Source organism: Furipterus horrens, unplaced genomic scaffold (assembly GCF_987537825.1).
Source record: "Furipterus horrens unplaced genomic scaffold, mFurHor1.1.pri manual_scaffold_9, whole genome shotgun sequence".
Lineage (NCBI taxonomy): Eukaryota > Metazoa > Chordata > Mammalia > Chiroptera > Furipteridae > Furipterus > Furipterus horrens.
This window is the reverse complement of record NW_028327179.1, coordinates 50,487,840-50,510,101: the sequence shown is the minus strand read 5'-3', so window position 1 is coordinate 50,510,101 and position 22,262 is coordinate 50,487,840. Positions and strand designations below refer to the sequence as shown.

General features: G+C 34.7%; 1 protein-coding gene across 2 annotated transcripts in view; it reads left to right on the top strand.

Moving 5' to 3' along the window:
* The window catches only part of ORC5 (origin recognition complex subunit 5), a 98,452-nt gene that overhangs the window by 65,987 nt on the left and 10,203 nt on the right, over nt 1–22,262 (top strand). The gene's annotated exons all lie outside the window — the stretch shown is intronic.

The window sequence follows — 22,262 nt, the reverse complement described above, 5'->3', positions numbered from 1 at the left end:
TATAGTCAGTTATTAGACTATGTATATAACTAGCTATTAGGTAGATTAGTAGCCCCAATGCCAATAATTTAAAAACTCCAATTCAGTTTTAATCTATTACAGGGATTATTTTTCTATATATCTTTAAAAATGCTTTGTCCAAAAATAATCTTTAATCGAACTTTACATTTTATTAATAGATTTGCTTCATTCAATACCTAAGTTTTTTGTTTTTGCTGTTGCAATAACTATGAGTTAGGTATTATGATTTTTATTGTAAAGGAATAAAGCCTCAGAGACTTTAAAGGATACTGCTAATCAATGTGACATGTATAAATCTTTGAGAACTAAAGCCTAAATAAGTGAGGTACTTCTAAACAGGGCAGGAAGGCATTTGTGTTACATGTGGTTGTACTTTATCAGGTACCCAAAAATTATCTTCGTGAGAGATAAAAAGAAGGATAATAAATGGTTTTCCCTTTTAGAGAACTTATCGTTTATTCTTGAGGGATAAAATAGTTAAATAAAAATAATGTCTTATGGCTGCAAATGAATCCTAGTTAGTGCTGCTGAGAGATTTAGAACAGAGGGAGAGTACTTCTGGATCAGGCAGGATGTGAGAAACATGACTTCACAGAAAAGTTGAAAAATGGAGCTGAGTTGTGGAGAATGAGTAGGATTTTTTTTTCTTTAAATATTTCTGACCTACATAGTGATCCATTCTAATTGTACAGAAATGAGAAAATGGGTAAATGAAAAGGAAAAAAAAATACATAAAATTAGCTGACCCCTTATTTCCAGTGGATAGACTTTTGTAAACTTAGACATTTATGAAGGGCAGATAATATGACCAAAGGGATAAGACTAGGAAAAAACAAGACGCATTTGTGAACTAGCACCGTAGTTTAGTTGAAAAGAAGATTATACTGTGGTAGCGGTACCAGTTATTGTTGCAATCTAGTAAATAGTAATAGTGCTACCAGCACCCATCCTACATTGCTTGTTGGTACCTTGCATTGGTAGGGCATTTTGCATTTTATACTCTTGTCACATAACAAGTTAGTCTTTAAAGAAAAGGCACTGAATGTTAGAATGCCTAAGACATTTGTCCAAGGCCATGTAGCGTATCACTGGTAGCATCCAGATTTGAAGATTTTCTAAGCAGCAGGCTTTGATTATAGATCAACAGTGTCACCCGTCTTTGCTTTCTTTATGTCCTTTATACTTTTATTTTTTCCAATATTTAAATTATTTTTATTTTTTCAATTACAGTTGACCTACATTATTATATTAGCTTATTAATTACAGCTGTATACCCCAGTGATTAGACATTACATAACTTACTAACTCATCATCCTGATAAATCTGTACTCATCTGACACCATACAATATTATTAGAATATTATTAACTATATTCCCTATGCTGTACTTTACATTCCGTGACTGTTCTACAACAACCAATTTGTACTTCTTAATCCCTTTACCTTTTCTTCCATCTGTCTCCTCACCCTCCTGCTATCTGGCAACTGTCAAAATGTTTTCTTTATCTCTGAGTCTATTTCTGTTCTCTTGTTCATTTATTTTGTTTTTTAGATTCAATTGTTAATAGAAATTTATTCACTATTGTTCATATTTCCAATGTTTTTTTTCCTTGTTCTTAAAGAAGACACTATCACATTTTATATAATACTGGTTTGGAGGTAATGAACTCCTTCAGCTTTTTCTTGCCTGGGGAGCACTTTATGTGTCCTTCAATTCTAAATGATATGTTTGATGGGTAGAGTAATCTTGCTTGGTTGTAGGTCCTGGCTCTTCATGACTTTGAATATTTCTTGCCAATCCCTCTAGGCCTGCAAAGCTTCTGTTGAGAAATCAGCTGATAGTCTTATGGGAGTTCCCTTGTAGGTATCTGACTGCTCTTCTCCTGCTGCTTTTAAGGTTTTCTCTTTATCTTTAAACCTTTTGCATTTTAATTATGATGTGTCTTGGTGTGGGCCTTTTTGGGTTCATCTTGTTTAGGACTCTGTGCTTCCCGGACTTGCATATCTATTTCCTTCACCAGGTTAGGGAAGTTTTTTGTCATTGATTTTTTATTTCGGTTTTCAACGTCTTGCTCTCTCTCTTCTCATTCCAGCACCCCCGTGATGGGAATGTTGGTATTCTTGAGGTTGTACCAGAGGCTCCTTACACTATTCTCATTATTTTTGAATTCTGTTTACTTTTTGCTATTCTGATTGTGTGTTTTTTTGCTTTCTTATATTCCAAATCGATTACTTGAGTCTTGGCTCCATCTACTCTACTGTTGATTCCTTATAAATTATTTTTATTTCAGTTAGTGGGTCCTTTTCTGAGTGTCCCTTTTTAATGCTTTTGATGTTCTCACTGAATTCATGGAGCATAATTTTAACCAGTGTTTTAAAGTCTGCGTCTGTTAGATTGCTTGTCTCCATTTTGTTTAGTTCTTTTCCTGGAGCATTGTTCTGTTCTTTCATCTGGGACATGTTTCTTTGTCTCCTCATTTTGGCAGCCTCCCTGTGTTTGTTTCTCTGTATTAGGTAGAACTGTTGTGTCTCTCAGGCTTCGTAGAGTGGCCTGATGTAATAGGTGTTATAAGGTCCAGTGGCACAGCTTCCCCCATCACCCAAGGTGGGCACTCAGGTGCATCCCTGTGAGGGCTGTGTCCACTCTCCTCTTGTGGCTGATTGCTGTTGGCATATCAGTTGGAGGGAACTCCCCCTGCCAATCAGCTGCAAGGACTGGCTGTGACCACTGACTACCATGGAGCATCAGCTGTGCCAGGGGCCACCTCACAGAGCAGGTCTTAACTTGAGTAGAGCTCCGATGCCCACTGAGTTCATCCCTTGAGTGTGTTATTTGTGGAGGTGGTTGGGTTCACCTTTCATTGTTTTCAACAATGCTTTCTTTTTTTTTAAATATCTTTTATTGATTATACTGTTACAGTTGTCCCAATTTCCCTTCCCTCTGCGCCCCTCCACCCGGTGACCCCCCTTCCTCCAGTTGTTCCCCCTTTTTAGTCCATGTCCATTGGTTGTGCATATAGTTCTTCTCAACATCTTCCTGTCTACTCCATTCCCTCCTACTATGCTTCTTTATTCCTGTACGATCTCCCTCCCTTACCACCTTACCCCTCCCTGCTGACCTCCCCCCAATATGTTCCCCATACCTGTAGTTCTTTTTCCTCTCTAGTTGCCTATTTAGTTTGCCTTTGTTTCAATTTCCTAGCTTCTGTTGTTGGTTCTCGTGATGCAGTTTTCATTTTAATGTTCATAGTTTTGATCCTCCTTTTTCTAAACCAGTCCCTTTAACATCTCATATAATAGTGGTTTGGACCTAATGAACTCTTTCCGTTTTATTTTGTCCTGGAAGCACTTTCTCTGCCCTTCTATTCTGAATGACAGTTTTGCTGGATAGAGTATTTGTGGCTGTAGGTTTTGGAATTTCATTACTTTGAATATTTCTTGCCAGTCCCTTCTTGCCTGCAGGGTCTCCCTTGAGAAGTCAGCTGATAGTCTAATTGGGACCCCTTTGTACATGATTCTTTTCTTCTCTCTTGCTGCTTTTAAGATTCTCTCTTTATCTTTAATTTTTGACAATTTGATTATAATGTGTCTTGGAGTGGTTCTCCTTGGGTCCAGTTTTTCTGGAATTCTGTGCTTTCTGGACCTGTAAGACTATTTCCTTCCCCAAGTTTGGGAAGTCCTGCTTTATTATATTTTCACTTAATTTTTCAATTTCTAGTTCTTCTTCTTTGCCCTCTCGCAATCCTATAATTCATATGTTTGATCTCTTGTAGCTGTCCCAGGTTTCTGATCCTCTTCTCACTTTCCTTTCTTTCTGTTTCCTCTTTCCGCATTGGTTGACTGTTTGTTCCTTCTCTATGTTCTGGTCTATTGGTTTGATCTCTGGATTTTAGTTCCTCACCACTTGTCTCATATGTGTTTTTGTTCTTTTCAATATGAGTGGCTTTCAGTCCTTTCTCGTCTTGTTCCAAATCTTTTGTTAATTCTGTAAGCCACCTAATAACTATAGCTCTGAATTGAGCCTCTGATAGATTTCTTATTTGTTCATCTGTCAGATTCTTCATCTGTTGCCTGGTGAGCTGCATCACCGGGATTTCTATAGTTCTTTGCCTCATTTTGACAGATTTGCGCTTTGCTTTGCTTCTGGGGCAGGCTATAGGGGGCGGAGCCTGTGTACTCATCACAACCTGGCGGTGGCGATTCACAACCTTTTTCGCCATGCTGTGGTGCTTTGTCGTCACTACCCAGTGACGGTGGCGATCCGCAACCTATTTTGCGGCTCTGTGGCACTTCATGTGGGGGTGGGGATCCAAGATGGATTCCTGCTGTTAATCTCTGCTGGGAGACCGGGATCGGTCCTTCCCGCCCTCTGGGCCTCACCATCTGAGGCAGTGCGGTGGCTGCTTTTCCCAGCATTGGGGTCCGGAGCTGCTGGGGCTCGACTGCAGCCGGGATTGCTCTCCCTGTGGCTGTCCCTGTTGCTACCACAAACAGCACCGCCCACTTTCGCTCTTCCTACCTGTTCAAGGAGCACCACTGGTTTATAACTTCGTACATTGGGCTTTCATGTAGTTTTATTTTCTGGAATTTCTAGTTATCTTTTGTTTTGAGATAGTTGTATTCCTTTCTAGTTGTAGAGGGAGATCGAGCGTGTCAATCTAAGCCTCCATCTTGGCCAGAAGTCCTCAACAATGCTTTCAATGTTGTAATTAAGAAACAATTTGGCCCCAGATATTTTTTTATTTTTTAATCTCTTGATTAGCAGTAATAAAAATGATAAAATTTGTATAAAATATGGCTCTAATGAATTTATATTCATTTGATGACAGATCAGTTAGGACTTGATCTCACTTGATTTCCATTTGGGATACAAAGAATAAGGGGCTTCAAGGAATGATGCAACTAACACTAGGGTGTTGACCTTTATTTTTATTTCGTCAGTTAAGTATACAAGACAATCGAGTCATATATATACCATGTTTTAAGAACAAAATGTCGGCCCTGTCTGGGTCTGTCCGTTAGTTAGTGTGTCATTCTGATATGCCATGGTTGAAGATTCGATCCTTTGTCAGGACACTTACAAGTATCAACCAGTGAATGCATAAATAAGTAGAACAACATATCTTTCTCTCTCCTCTCCCTTCTTCTGTCTCTAAAATCAGTAAATACAAATTAATAAAAGAGTAAAATATGGCAGAAGTCAAATATATATAAGAAGGGTATTTCTCCCACATCTTATTTTCTTTTTCTTTCCATTGCCTTGCAGTGACCTTTTCTGTTTTTCTCCTTTTAGTCATCCATCAAAACCAGACTCTCGTCTGTAGAATTGGCAGTTTGTATTTAACCTGTGCACACTTAATTTTTAAAGCGAAAAACAGAAGTGTGACCTTTGTATTGCAGTTGCTCTTTTGATATAAACACTAGATGGCAATATTGTTACATTGTAGTTTTAAGATGAAGTAGGAAACAACTTATTAATACTATTTTTGATATGTAGAGAAAGCTGTTTGTTAATATAACACATTGGTTTATTTGAATAAAATAAAATTACCTGGGTATATGTAATGTATATATGTGGATGCTGTACACACTTTCATGAAAATGTAAATAAAATTGGTAAGGTATTGTGTTTACATGAGCATTTTCCACCTGGAAGAAAATTTCTTCTTATTGGTTGTAATGAGTTTATATGCGATAATCATTACTTTTTCTATTTATTTTATATCAGCTGTTTTTAAGGATCTGTTTTGTAGCAGTATGCTATTGGATAGCTTGATTTACCAGTTAGCATAATTATTTATAATCTTTCTTATATAATCAATTGATCAAATGTGGTATATATGTTCAAAAGTCCCTTGAATTATAAGTTCATTTCAATGCATTTCATTTAAATCTATTCTGTAATAAAGTTATAAAAATAGTAGTTTAAGGAATCTTTAGTTATTAAAATTGCAGTTGAGAATAATATTCAAATCCAAAACAGTATTAGTAATAGTATATTATAGTTGGTATTCTTCTTAATTTCTTTATTCTTAATTAAATTTTAAATAAAATTCTACTCATTAACTTTTTAGTCTCAATATGAGTAAAAAAATATTAGTACATTTAAATTTTACAACAAAATTTTTATATTTACTGAATTGAAATATGGTTTTTAAATTTTCTCAGATTTATAAGGTAATTTTTGTTTCATGCAATTTACTATAGTTCTACTGTCATGACTATAGATTATTTAAAAATTTTTCATTCAAATAAAATAAATGTTCCATATATACTTGAACTTTGTGAATGACAAAGCTTTAATTCTGGTGTTTTCATTTTTTTCCTCTCAGCTGTACTATTTACATGCAGAAAATGGTAAAGATTATTACTTTCAAAACACTTTAATCAGATATATTATTTAAGACCTTTATTATGTTTAAAAGAAATACTATTGAATTGTCTTTTTTTCCAGAAGTATATTTAAACCAGATTATGTCTTTTTACTTTTTTTCTTGATGAAAAATGATAATTTATTTACAAATTTTTGAATATTTTGTGTGATTTCCTGTATTTTCTCTTATTGTTGCCCACCCCCTCCATAGTTGGTAGTTAGATGAAGGTAGATGAAGGCAGTAGAGTACATACAGTTCTTTAAAACTGTCATCAGGTACCTCACTTGCTTTAAAATATTAAGTCATAATGCTTTATCTTTTTCCAGATGATAAAATTGTTGGAGTTTATTTCTAAGATTATTGCTACAGCTTTCTAAAGTGACTTTTAAAAGGGGAATTATCTTTTTAAAAATTAGGGACATGTATTATATATTATCATTAAACTTATTTAATCAGTTAATGTTTTGAAAAATTAATTTTGAAGGCAATTTACTGTAATTCTGTAATATAGAAGTTTTGTAGTTATTATATTACTATACTATAAGAAACAATGTACTGTGAATTAATATTTAAAAATAGCTAAAAGAAAAGCATAGTGCCTTTAAACAATAGTTCTTTGTACCATATTGATGAGTTGCATTGTTTTTTTAATAATTAATATCTGATTTCTGAATGGTTTCATATTTAGTTGTACATAATTTAATAAGGAAAAATTAAGTTGAAATGTCTTTATAAATATATTTTCTTTTTTAAAAGTATAAAATGCATTTTGGAGCAAAGTATAATATACAAGTATGTTTTCAAAAATATACATTTCCATTTATAATTCATCTGCTTTTGAATTTAAATCATGATAATTGAAATATTTTTTGGATTAATTTTGTTACATCAGTTTAATTTTTAATCATGAATCAACCTGATCTTTTGTTACAAAGGTTGCATTTACTGTACTAGCATTTAGATAACATTATGCGTTCTACTCATTTGGGTGTTGGTTTATGAGCCATAAAGGATATATGTAAACTAATTATTTTGATGTTTTATCATTAGTTAGAAAACAAAATGATTTAGTTATTTCATCTAGGAGAGTTTTTTGAAGCAGATGCTTTATCTCTACCGTAGCTGTGGAAAGATGTTTTTGCTATACTTATTAGGGCAGCCAACATTTTATTCAATCAAAAACAGATTTTTGGCATTTTCCTTCAAATATAGGTTGTTGTATAGTATATTTAAAGTGAAAAAGGGATTTTGTGAATATTATTTAATTCAAAAGTATTTTAATACAAAGTATTTTAATCTAATTCAAGCTTCAAATTCAAAGTCAGTTTTTACTTTTTCCTAATTAAAATTAAATTTTTCTTTCTGTCCTTAACATTTCACTCAACAAGTATTTATTAAGGGCCTGCTATGTGCCAGGTACTGTGTTGAGTGGAGAGAATACATAAGTGAGGGAAATGGAGTTCCTGCCCTCAAGGACCTACAGTCAGTCAGTCTGTGGCTTCCACTGCTTTTTGTTTGTACTTGGTGTGGTTGCCAGATTCTAGCTAGTACTAGAGTTAATGATGTATATGTGTGTTTACTGACAGGACATACATGCTGAAGGAATTGATTTGAATACTTAAATGAAAGCTAACACTTAAATACTTAAAAGTTAATAAAAGTAAGATTTTTTCACATCTACAATCCCTGTTATTTGAAAATATAAGTATGTTAAGTGTCTTCTTCTGAGTTAAATAACAAACCTTTTTCTTGAATGTTTCCTTCTGACATGCCTTGAACTTAGCGTTATGGAGCATGATTGTTTGATACCTATGTCATAACCAAGTTTTGCTACTCATCAATTAAATTTATAACTAGTTATGTTTATTGATATCTTAAGACTTGAAACTTAAGTTAGGGACAAATAGTGTATTGTACAAATTGGCCTATTACAAACTAAGTAGCTCTTAAAAAGTTACATGGCTATATTTCAAATACTTATGATTAAATATTATATCACTCTTATGTACAGTATTTCAGATTACTTTTATAGAATTTTAACCAAAAGCACTTCAGCCAAATAACTGATTTTATAACTTAACTTGATTTATAATTACAAAACTTCTTTGCTTTAAAAAATTATTTTGTATATTATATAATATTACTGATTTATATTTTACAAAAAAGTAGTAGCATTTATCAAATGCTGGTTGTATAACATCAGAGATAATAGATGAAATGCTATCCAGTGCATATGAGATCTGTCCAGAAAGCATCCAGCCATGTAATACGAAAAAGAGAGATATTTATTAAAGAAGATACAAGAAACATTGTACATAGGACAATGATGCCTCCTCAAAGTAGGTACCTTGGGACTTCACACAGTTCTCCTAGTCACCATCAGCTGCCCCATCATATTTTCCTAAATCTCATCAACAGTCTGAAATTTCTTCCCTTTCAAAGGTGATCATAGTTTTCAGAAAAGCCAGAAGTCACAAGGCACCAACTCTGGGCTGTAGAAGGGCTGAGTCACCTGGGTGATTTGATGTTTTGTCCAGAAACTCTGTAGGAGATGTGATGCATGAGTGGGGCGTGTTGTCATGATGATGCTGCCGATCATGTTGCCCATCATGTTGCCCATAGATGTGGCCTTCTGAATCATCCCAATAATTTCTGCAAAGAAATGTTCAGGCTTAATGCAAACTTTGATGCAGATTTATTGCTCTGCTTGCTCATTCATTTTGAATGAGATGGCCACACAGTACACATGCTAACTCAACAGCACCTACTGCCCCCACTGGCTAGTACAGTGAAGTTGTCGTTGTTCACTCATGCATATTCCAGTCCATTTTCCTTGACTGCCAGGTTACATCGATGTCCCACAAACCGTACTTGTTATATTAACAATGGCTGGACTTTTTCCTGGTAGACCTTGTATATTGATCAGATAAGAATTTGAATCTCTTAAACAAAGTGTAACATCCTAAAATCTGCCTATAATATATTCATATAACGTGATTTGAGTATGAGAATTATATTTATAGATATTAAATTTGGTGAACAAATGGGACAGTATTCCTGAAAACAAGTTCCTTGGACAATAGTGCATTTGCAAATGTGAAACACTATTTATTCTTTTTCAATTTCTCTGTGCTTCGTTTGGCTTGTGCCAGCATTCCATTGTTTCTGTAATATCCAACTTAAATACTTGATGCTATTAAGATAAATTATGTAAATCACAGAAAGTATCTTCAATGCTGACATTTTCTAATAATCTTACTATGTTTTTTTGCTTTTTTTTCTTGACCACAACTGAGATTGTGAGGCATTCCATTCCAAAGATGGTAAAGAAGCCTTACTTAATACCTACTCTGCTGATGAATAGGCCAGCAGGGTGTTGTTTGACAGAGGGAGGCCCTTCTCTAGCAGCTGTGATGCTCAGTCTCTGCCAGGGCAGTAGTTAGATTTTCAAATCTCCTAACCCTGTTGTGGATGCATCACTTTTCTGCCATCACATTACTATACAATAGGTGCCTGTTTCAGGAGAATTTTAAAAACTGTTTTGGGATGCTTCATATTTGAAAAGGATAAAGTTGATATACAATTTTTCCCTAGTTGCACTTCTGTTGTAAGAGATCCTAATATTAATCATTACCAAAGATAATAAAAGGGAGGGTATATTTTACTCTTTTGTCTAGTAGTAAAAAGTTGTCTTTCTTGTTTTCATTTTTAAAAGAACAGTGTTTATCCCTACTCTTGTCTTCCCTAAGTCTGGTGTTAAATTTCTTCAATGTAACCACTTTGCCTTTGTGAATCTCTATCAGCCCAGCAATAGGCATTTTTACTGAACTCTAGAAAAATGGAACCTTTGCTTAAGGGTGACATGTAAAATACTGCCTGTGGGATTAAAAAGTGCATAAAGTAAGCTTTCAACTTTTGAATAAATAGTACATTGATACCTTAATTTTGTAGGCAATATTTTATAACTACCTTTCTCAAAACTTGCTTCTTATGAATATACCAAATGTATCCCTTTTATCCACATTTTTGAGGAAGTGTTTTTAACACGAATAAATCTGACTTGGCAGATTTTTTTGCTGAAAGCACAAAAAATGTTTGTGTGATTATGTACTTGCACATGCCTATTTAGGAAAATATGTACTGTCAATATAGTGACTGTATAGGCAAATGCAAACGTCAGAGCTTTCTGTCTAGAAAAGGAGTTTTAATAAAACAAGATAGGAGATGAATAATTTGGAAAAATCTACATTATGGAAGTGTGCTACATTTAAAATAGTTCTATAAAAAGATACCATAATTAAAAGAAATGTTGATGCTTAAGGGAATGGTTTCCAATGAAATATTGTCTTGATTCCTTGTCAGCTCACAACTAAGTGGAGTTCTTTGGAGGATATTGGCCTCACCTGCCTATACATAGACATAATTTAGTAGTTGGTGCTGCAAAAAAGTCCTTGTCATTTTCCCTAGATAAGAAATTAGGGTACTCAGTCCCAAGTCACTATAGAACCTAATTACTCCCTCTGGATACTCTGAATTCTTGGAGTAGAATGTAATCATGTCCCTATAATTAGGAATAAGAAAAGGAACTAAACTTATTTAGATCTGCTTTATCTACCCGCTGGCTTCAGATGCTATATGTTTGCTGATATCTTTTGAATCCTGTATTTCTATCTCTGGACCCAAATTGCCACCTGAAAAATAATATTGAATGTGCCAAACCATATTATTCTCTAAACTTTTTGCTGTTTTTTCAGATTTCAAAACTAGTCATTATTATTTATTCTTTACTAAGTGCATACTTTGTGTCATGTACTGTGTTAGGTACTAGAAAAACAAATTACAGTTTATAGTCTTTAATTATTTAAATGGAGAAATTATCTCTGAACCCTCTCTTTTGTTTTCACTCCATTTAGTTGATCAACAAGTCCAATCTATTCTTCCTCTTAAATACAAAAGACTCTTAAACTTATTTCTTTCCTCCCACCCCCACTGCCACTTCTTAAATCCATAGCATCATTATTTCTTGAACTGTTGCACCTGTGTCCTGTCTGGTCCGCCTGTAACAAACACTTTCAAATTCATCTTCTGTACATTCATCAGTATTTTTTTTTAATTGGTAACATTTTCTGCTTATACTTTTTAAATGAATTACATTATCTACAAAAGCAAGTCTACATTCCACAGCATTTCTTGTAATGTCCTTCACAGACTGGCCCCATTTTCTGCCACTTCCTTCATTCACCCTATACACCATTCACAATAAGCTGTTTCTTCCCTAAAGCCCACCAATTTTTCTTTTGTATTGTTACATGTTTTCTTTCTCTACCACTGTTGAGCTCTATTATGCTTCGTGGTTCATTCCCCAAACGTCATTTCTCAAATGTCATTTCTCAATAAATTCACATTTTGCCTCCCCTCTCTTAGTCATTCTCTTCTCTATAATCTGATAATTGCATTTATACATATCACTAGCATAGTTCTCATTGTTATTACCATTTTATTGTATGTTTGTCTCCCTGACACTTTGAACTCTTTGAGGGTGCAAAGACCTTGTCTTTTAATTTTTATGACTCTGGCACAGTGCCTTGAACATGGGATTCACTCACCCCGTGACTTTCTGTTCTCTTAAGCATGTAGTTATGGTCTTTCTGAGTCCTAGAGGTTTGTGTGCTAACAGGATCCAGAGACAGGAGGCACTATCTTTAATTTACCTATGTATAACATATATTTCACTTTTTGTCTATCTGATCATATTTGTAGACTAACAGTCTACTTCCTGCCTTTTTGGTGGGGAACTAGGAATTCAAAAGATGAATTTCCAGAGGTGATGATTTTAAGTTGAATAGCTTTGGCAGTATTTGCCTATACTGTGTCTTTCATTGCTGCATTCATCACCTCTACCTTGTATGTGTAAAAATGTCATTTGAACTTGCTCGTTATATGCCACATATTCATGAACTATTGGGTTGCCTGAAATCAGCTGAAATGTAGTGCTTGCTGGGTTGTGTGACCCTCATACACTGATATATTATACATTAAGTTTTTTAATTTAAATAATATGTTTCAGGTTGTAAAGCTCCTTCAGGACAAGCAGAATAGGCTTTTTCACAAATCATTTGACATATATACCAACCAGTGCAAGTATAAAAATAATGAGCATGTTAAAAATTAATTACAGTTGTAAATTGATTTTCTTTTGTTGGCAGAAAGGACATAGTTTATTAGCCTGGAAACAGGTTCACACTGTTTTAACATCAAGCACTTCCAGCTGAAGCTTGTTAGTGACTGCCTCTCAGATTAAGGGGGGGGAAAAATCCTCACTGTGGTACATGAACTCCTATTGTTAAGACATAAATAAATCAGCTCATCCCCTACATGGATGAGAACAAAGACCATAATAGTACACAGAGTAAAGATTAAGCAAATATTGCACAACCCCATTTAAGGTGTAAATTTAAAAATAGCCTATGTATAAGGAGGTTTTCATTCTTTTTTCTCTGTGAATGCATCAGTCATGCCATAGGAGCTAGTCAGAGGGAGATACTTTGGCTTTGACTTTTTGAAGCTAAAGTAAAATAAAATCTATTAATTAGTGTCCATATGCAGCTAATAATCAATAGTGTGGTGATTGCTGCAGGAAGAGAGGGATAAGGGGACTAAATGGTAATGGAAAAAAATACAATAAAGATTGCTTCAAAAAAGAAAGCTAGAGAAAAACCATTCTCTTTGATAGCAAGATGCTTCAGGTTTTGGGGAGTTTTGTTTATTTTTAAACCAAGAACTAAAAAACAATATTTTGAGGAAAACCATCAACAGAAACATATGACTAAAACTTAGAGGTGAAGTCACTGACTTTTAGTACAGTTTAAAAATAAAAAAATTATCTGGTATTTTCTAGCACAGAATCTAAATCCTGACTTCGAAAAAGAAAATTTGTTCCTTAGGCTACTTTTTTATTTATTTGAACTTTATTCATTTGAATTTGAACTTAATACAGTAGACAAGAAAGCAGCTGTTGAAACAGTACATGCACCCTAAAATCTGAAAATTTTTGCAAAAGATTATATCTTCGTAGGTAACAGAAACCAAGAAAGGCAGTAGTAATTTCCCCACAGATTTTTAAATTAATTTAAATAATTTCCAGTGTTTCAGGAAAGACCTTTTTATTGCCCTTGCTTTTTAAAATCTTAATATTTCTTCTAACTTAATAAATTTAACTATTAGTATATTTTGTATGATATGTAATCTTGAATTTTGTGTGTGTGGTAAATAATCTTTAATCCACAAATATATAAGTAATTTTGCATTGGGAAACCATTTTCAATGTTGTCTAATTTCAGATTTTAAGAAATTGTGCTTTTGTCCCCACCTTTGAATTATTTATTTTTTAAAAGTTAAACCTTAGAAACAGTAATTTTATGTCTAATATAAAATACAGTCTGATTTATGAAAAGCTAACAAATATTTAGGTTAATAAATTTCACATTAGTATTTTACTTTGGTGACATGAAACCCCTCACATCTGATCATTTTGTTCACAGGATTGTCCCTGGGCAGTATATTTGCTTATATTAAGATATTCTTTATCTGTTCTGCTATACTTTCATTTAAGATTTTTCTCTACAGTGTCTGTGCTGCTGAATATCTAGCCTTCAGCATATACATAAGAACTCCTTTCAGTGTGGAATGCTTCCAAAGTTGTCATTTTGCTCACTTCCTTAAAGCTTTCCTTAGTCTGTCCCAACAAAGTTACCTCTTACCTGGGTTCTGCAGCTCCCTGTTTAGGGTGTTATAAGGAATATGGGCTTTGAATTCAGATGGTATTCAAATCCAGAGCTGCTATTACCTCAGTGACCCTGAACATTTACTAATCTCTCTGAAGTTGTTTCACCATCTGGAAAAAGAAGTTTATTTTTAGTACCTAACTCATGTTGGGGTGGTTATAAAGATTGAAGAAATTACAATTGACACTGAACAATGCAGGGGCTAGAGCCGTGGATTCTCATTGCCCCTCCACCCCACAGTCAAAATACATGAAGCTTAACTCCTCAAAACTTAGTGACTAATAGCTTGCTGCTGACTGGAAACCTTACTGATACCATAAACAGTTGATTAATGCAGATTTTGTATGTTATATGTATTATATACTGTATTCTTACAATAAAGTAAGTTAGAGAAGAAAATGATAAGGAAATAAAATACATTTATGGTACTGTACGTATTTACTGAAAAAAAAAAAGAAAAAAGTCTATGTGGACCTGCTCAGTTCAGACCCATGTTCTAGGGTTGACTGTAACATGTCTAGCACAATGTCTATATCTGTAATCTATAGATAGGGCTCTATCAATGTCTGTAGCTACTTGCTCTATAAATCCTGAATAAACTCTAATCCATATACTGCTAATTACCCATGGTCACTAATATTTACCAGTTCACATTGCTTAAATTTTGTCCATATCCTCTGCTAGATCCTGAGGGAAGGAGTAGATGCAAGATTACGTATGTGTTTGAAGGGTGGTAGAAGAAAAGATAAAAGCACTGACTGGAGTCTTTAGTCCAATAGCTAATAGTGTTGGCAGACCACCTTTAATATTCATTAACATCCAAAATGAGGCATTGTTTTGGCTAAGCATTTTTTAATATGTTAAATATTCTTAAATTAAGTTCTTAATTTAAAATTTGCTGTTATATCTTAAAAATGTTTTCTAGGATGGTAAATGTGCTGTATTGTTTTTCATTGGGATTTTTGGATTAAATAATTTTGAAGCATCTGCTTAAGTTCCTCAACCTGTTTGTTTGGGGTGACTGACTAGGTACTGATAATGTCATTTATCGTTTTGTGATATATGTTTTCTCATCTGTAAAATGTGTCATTGATTTTCAGTCTCAATAGGCTAGCTCTGAATTTTATTTTGTAATAATTTTTACATTGGCACATTTTAGTGTTTAATAAATTTGAACTGCAGTTGATTTTTATAGCCCACCAAAAAAATCTTTTACTATTTTAAAAGAAAAAAGGAGAAGAAAAGTAGAATTTGGAAAAATAGAATAACACTCAGGTTTGAATTTACATAATAATTTTGCTATAATCCTATTCTACAAAGATAAGTTGTACAAGCCACATGTTTGTAGCAACCTTATGGGCTCACAGCATGAAACCAGCAGTTACAAACCCCTCTTGCAGCTGAACCACAAGTCATAAGTAATCATTTGACTTTTCAATAAAAAAATCTGTAAAAATCTATATAAACTTTTTAAAACCCACATCACTTCACCCCAGTAACATATCAATATAAAATAATTAACATTCTCTAATTTGCACACTTTAAGCAGTATTTTATCAAGTAGTTTCTTTAAAATCCCTGTACATTAGGGTCAAAAATGTTTTTGTTTCTACAAGTAGATTTTTGTAACTTCATAGGTACTTAAACATTGTGAGATCAAATTTATTCTGGCACAGTACAAGATCTTTCTAAAAGCCCTCTCTGTTTTGTGTGTTTTATCAGTTTCTTTACTTATGTCTTTATTGAGATAATAATTGACATAGCATTGTTAGTTTCAAGTGTATAACATGATTCCATAGTTGTATATATTGTGTAATGATCATTACAAGTCTAGTAACATCCATTACCATGTAAGTTACAAAATTCTTTTTTGTGTATTTTTTAATTAAACAGTTTTGAAAGTAATTATAAATTAACATGCAATTGTAAGAAATAGTATGGGTTCTCTTTCCTGTGTGTCCTTTCTCAGTTTCCCCTAACGGCAACAGGTTGCAAAACTATAGTACAATTCACAACCAGAAAATTGGCATTGATGCAATCCAGTGATCTTATTCAAATTTCCCACTTTTACATGTATCTATTTGTGTATCTGTTTGTGCATATTTGGTTATGTGAAATTTTATTCCTTGATTAAGATTGTTTATCTTCCACCACAGTCAAAGTACAGGCCAGTGCCATCCATGTCAAGAATCCTCCTCTGATAACCGCACCCAACTCTAGCCCCTGTCCTTAGTCCCTGGTATATTAGCCACCACCTCTAAAATTTTCATTTCAAGAATTTATATAAACAACCCTGGCTGGTGTGGCTGAATGGATTGAATGCTGGCCTGCAAACAGAAAGGTCGCCGGTTCGATTACCAGTCAGTACATACGCCAGGATTGCGGGCCAGGTCCCCAGTTGGGGTTGTGGGAGAGGCAACTACATTGATGTCTCTCTCTTCCTCCCTCTCTTCCCCTCTCTGAAAATAAAATCTTTAAAAAAATAATTTATATAAACAGAATTATATAGTAAGTAAATTTTGAGGTTTTTTTCTCAGTACAATTAAGTCCTTTGAGATTCATCCAGATTTTTATATTTATTAAGTTTATTCTTTTTTTATTGATGAGTATTCCATGGTATGAATGTACCACAGTTCACAATTGCATATTTAGTTTTATAAGTGGTATCAGTGATTTTCCACTTCAGTGAAGTGTATCCTTACGTCCATTTAGACCTCTTTACTTCTCCACTTTTTAAGTATTGTCTTTGAGTATCAGGTGGTGGTATAATTTTTAACCAAATATGATTTAGAAAACTCATAAGGAGATAGTCTATTTGATTTATCCATATTTCTGTTTTTCCTACCAATCTGTCTTTCTGCTTCATGCTTAAAGTTCTTTCTTTGGCATTGCCTTTTGGTTTAAAGAACTTTCTTTACTTAGGTCTGCTAGTGACAGATTCTTCATTTTTTCTCATTTGAGAGATTTTTTCCTCCATTCATGAATGTTAGTTTTTTGAGATGTAGGATTTACAATTTCCATTTCTTTTTGGCAGCATTCCTATTCAGATCAAGGGAAGAATAAACCTACCTGGGTAGCTTTCTGTTCTAAATTGGGGATTGAAGGATACTGGGCTTGTGTCACCTTATGCTGTTGGGTGGGGAGTCACAAGATTTCTTGCCTCTATATTTTTCCTTCAGTCTTGGGTCCCTTTGCAGTCTACCTTCCTCTTTATGCATTTCATAGCCCTCCTTTGGTTGTCTCTTAACATTAGTTCCAGGGTTTATAATTGTCCTTCACAGAGAAGAATCCGTGCCATCTTGTCTAGAGATTTTTAAAAGTCTTTTTGTATTTTTTTTCTTCTTTCTTACCCTTCAATTTAGGTTCTTTGTTAGTATTTGTTTATAAAATATGTTTCAGGGTAATTCAAATCTTAATTTTATTTAAAACTTAGTGCTAAAAAACATTTCAGCATGTTCAACTTTTACTATTATTTAGAGAGCTTTTCTCCAACAAAGATTAAGCCATTCTAAGGCATTAATTTTATTAGCTATAAAATTTTCCAATTTATTCTTTGCTGGGACTAGAGCCTTACTCTAAATCACTTTCTGCATTTGGGACCCTAACAACAGGAATGGCTACTGCAGCAGATGGAAAAGTCTCTGGTCCCACCTCCACATTATGTATTGGCATGAATACATACAAAACCAAGTTACCACTATTGATTTGGTCCTGAAAACCTTCACTGACTATAGACTTCTACCATGTGCCTACTGACCATATCAAGCTATTCTATTTAGGTATTAATGCTGGTGTGGAGATATTTAAATTTGGGCAAGGAAATAATATTTTCTGTGGTCTTTTCATCTTTGAGTGTACAGTACCTAGAGCAAGTCCTTAAGAGCTTCATGGATATGCAATTGCAAAAAATAAATAATTTTAAGGATTGGGTAATGGAGAGGAAGGTGAATATTCTTGTACTTATGCGTGCATCAAAATAATTTTCCCAAAGTTGTGTATATTTTTTCCAGAACTTTTTATGTGGGTATAAATTAATATGTTTGAGATTCAAAATGTTAGCCCCATAAATTAATCTTTGTACATTTTTTTCAATTTTACTCTATCAATATTTTAATAAACTGGCAAAGTACTTTTAAATTGTTGGGTCATTTGTACAGTGCTTCATGTAATGTTCTCCTAAACTCTGTATGTCATTTTTGTTTATATGAGAAGGCCAACGAATAACAAATCTCTGAAATTGGTGTTTTTTAATGTGAAAAATCACATCCTAATTTAATTGCTTTTTTTTTGGTTTACATTTTTTGTGTATTAGCTTTTCCTAAATCAGACCCTTTTCTCCCGACTTGAGAAATTATCTTAGTATTTTGGAAATGCCTTTTGACTTCTCCATCTTGAAGTGATACTCTATTCTTTGCATAATTTACATGATTAATTTATCCATGGAATTCTGGTAGGATGAGTGACTTCAAGGGACTGTCTGGTTCAACTTACTGCCTTTGGAAATTTGTTGTAACTAATATGGTAAAAGTAATAAAACTGTAAGATATCTGAAAATATTCTTGAAATTTTAACTTAATTAAGGGCAGATTCTGTGTTTTTGAAAAAACATGGAAGAGTAATTTAGTACATTTGAGTTAAAGAATTGATTATTTGAGGGTATTTGAATCACAGAAAAGTTGAAGTTATAAGAACATTACAAGGAAATGCCAGTGGCAAAGTAAAAGGTAATCAATGGTTTCTTTTATATTAAAAGAGAAAGAACTACTAAAAAAAAATCTGTGTTTAATAATAAAGGGAGATTAATGTGTGAGTTTCAAATGACTATTATAAACCTACTTTAGCAATTGAATCCCTTATAGAAAAATAGAAAGAATTGAAGTTAATTAATATATTTTGCCATAGGAGAAATTGTATTAATTTTTTTCTATATCTTCCATTTGTTAAAATTTCAGGCCTACTTTCATTATGATTCCTACTCTTTCTAAACTGGGAAGAATACAAGTTTGTCTTGACTTTTCAACAATACTTACTGTCCCCCAAAAACTCCATTATTACGTGGCTTCCCATCCTTTTCTGTCTCAGCCCTTCATAGTAAAGATCTCAAGCAACTCATATTGTAAGATATAAGCTCAAAGCCTTTATTTTATCATTATTAAGTGAACCTATCTTTAAATTTCTCCTAAAATCTGTTTTGTCTCTGTTAGTATACCTTCACTTTTCTTTTTGTTAGTATTTGATGGATCTTATTCTGTACTTGGACTTTTAACCTTCCCATATTCTTCTGTTCTAGATATATCTCTTCTAAGCACTACAGAGTTGGATTTATTTTTTCAGTCAGTCATTCTTTGTCTTTTATTAGTAGCATTTAGTTAGTTTACTTATAATTACTATTGTTATTTTGTTTATATTGCCTTGTTTTATATTTCATATTTTAAAAATTTTTTATTATACTTTATTGATTATGTTATTACAGTTGTCCCAGTTTTTCACCAATTACCCCCCTCCACCCTACACCCCCCATTCCCTCAGGCAATTCCAAATCATTGTTCATGTCCATAGATCATGCGTATAAGTTCTTTGGCTACTTTATTTCCTATACTGTACTTTACATTCCTGTGGCTATTTTACAACTACCTTTTTGTACTTATAAATCCCCTCACCTCTTTACCCACTTCTGCACACACCTTCCCATTGCCAACTGTCAAAATGCTCTCTGTATCCATGATTCTGTTTTTGTTGTTTGTTTGCTTAGTTTGTTTTTTAGATTCAATTGTCGATAGATATGCATTTATTGCCATTTTATTGTTCATAGTTTTGATCTTCTTTTTCTTAAATAAGTCCCTTTAACATTTCATATATTAATGGTTTGCTGATGATGAACTCCTTTAGTTTTTTCTTGTCTGGGAAACTCTTTATCTGACCTTCATTTCTAACTGATATCTTTGCTAGATAGAGCAGTCATTGCTGTAGGTCCCTGCTTTTCATGACTTTGAATATTTCTTACCAGTCCTTTCTAGCCTGCAAAATTTCTTTTGAGAAATCAGCTGACATTCTTATGGGAACTCCCCTGTAGTAACTAACTGCTTTTCTCTTGCTGCTTTTAAGATTCTCTATCTCTAACCTTTGTCATTTTAATTATGATGAGTCTTGGAGTGGGCCTTTTTGCATCCATATTGCTTGGGACTCTCTGTGCTTCCTGGACTTGCATATCTATTTCCTTCACTAAATTAGGGAAATTTTCTTTCATTATTTTTTCAAATAGATTTCCAACTTCTTGCTATTTCTGTTCTCCTTCTGACACCTTTATGATGCGATTGTTGGAATGCTTCAAGTGTTGCAGAGGCTGCTTACACTGTCCTCGTTCTTTTGGGTTCCTTTTTTTTCTCATTCTGATTGGTTGTTTTTTGCTTCCTTATGTTCCAAATCTGATTTTATTCTTGGCTTCATCCACTCTGCTGTTGTTTCCCTGTAAATTGTTCTTTATTTAATTTCTGTATCCTTTGTTTCTGACTGGATCTTTTTTATGCTCTTGAGGTCCTCACTAAGTTTCTTGAGCACCCTTAAAACTAATACTTTGAACTCTGCATCTGATATATTGCTTATCTCCATTTTGTTTAGTTCTTTTTTCTGGAGTTTTGATCTGTTCTTTCATTTGAGCCATGTTTCTTTGTCTCCTCACTTTGGCAGCCTCCCCGTGCTTGTTTCTATGTACGTATTGGTTAGAGCTCTGTGACTTAGTGTCTTGGTAGTGTGGCCTAATTTAGTAGATGTCCTGTAGGGTCAAGTGGCACAGCCTTCCCTATCACCCAAGCTGGCTGTTCAAGATGCACCCATCATGTGGTCTGAGTACACCTTCCTCTTGTAGTTGAGCCTTGATTGCTATTGGCAGGTCAGTGGGAGTCATATACCCAGGCTAGATAGCTACAAGGACAGGCGTGACTGCTGACAACCGAACTCAACCCTCCATGGAAGATCTGCTGTGCATGGGCAGGGTGGAGGTGCTCTGACCTGGTCTATACCTGTCCACTGGGTGCAAGGCTCTGGGGTTTCCCAGTGGTGCAGGCCAAGGTCATCCCCCACCTATGTTTTGCCCAGGGCCACTCTGCATGAGCTATAAAGCAATCTGAGATGGCTACTACTTATGCTGGGCTTAAGAGATTCACAGGCAAAGCCAAGCTGTGAATATAGGCTGGCTGCAGCTGGTGCTAGGCTTGAGGCCACTTAGCTGGAGGTACAGGGACTGAGGTCCCGCTGAGGCCAGCTGTTGCTTGTTTGAGAGGATTTAGGAAGTTGTGAAGCATGAGCCAAGATCAGCCATTCATACGGAAAAGCCACTGTTAACAGCTTGAATGGGCCTGTATTACCATACAGGGATGGAGCTTTAGGGGATCTCTAGGGTGGGTCTAACTGTGTTAGTGTGGTTGATGGAGTTTCAGATATGGCACCCACTTGCTGGCTCTTTAGAGGGAAGTACTCAGAAAAGGGGCGGTGGCCTCTGCCTGCCTTTCAGTCTGGGAGAAAGCTGTCCCCCAGCTCTCGCCTGGATTCCAGACACTTCAGTTCCTCCCCATATACCACTGGTGCCTTTCAAGCTGCTGCCCCTGTGCCGGAGCTCAGAGGGAGTGAGTCTGAGTAAGCTTGTGTGTGAGTTCTTTAAGAGGAACTGTTTGGGACTCGAGAAGTTTCTTCCACCAATTCAATTCCTGCTGGTCTTTGCAGTCAGAAGTTATGGGGACTTATCTTCCTGGCACAGGAGCCTTGGGCTGGAGGTCCTGTTGTGGGGCTCGGCGTCCTTGCTCCCAAGATATCCCTCCCAAGTTTTTATCCACCACATGTGGATGTGGGACCAGTCTGTTCTGCATCTTCGCCCCTCCTACCAGTCTGATGTATGTGGTTTCTTTAATTTCATGGTTGTCAGATTTCCACTCAACTGGATTTCTGATGGTGGTGATTCTGTTGTTCCACAGTTTAGTTGCCCTTTTGATGCAGTTGTGCAAAGAGGGGAGCTGTGTTTACCTATTCTCCCATTTTGACTGGAAGTCTTATATTTCATACTTACCCTACCTGTTTCTGTTTCTTTTTAT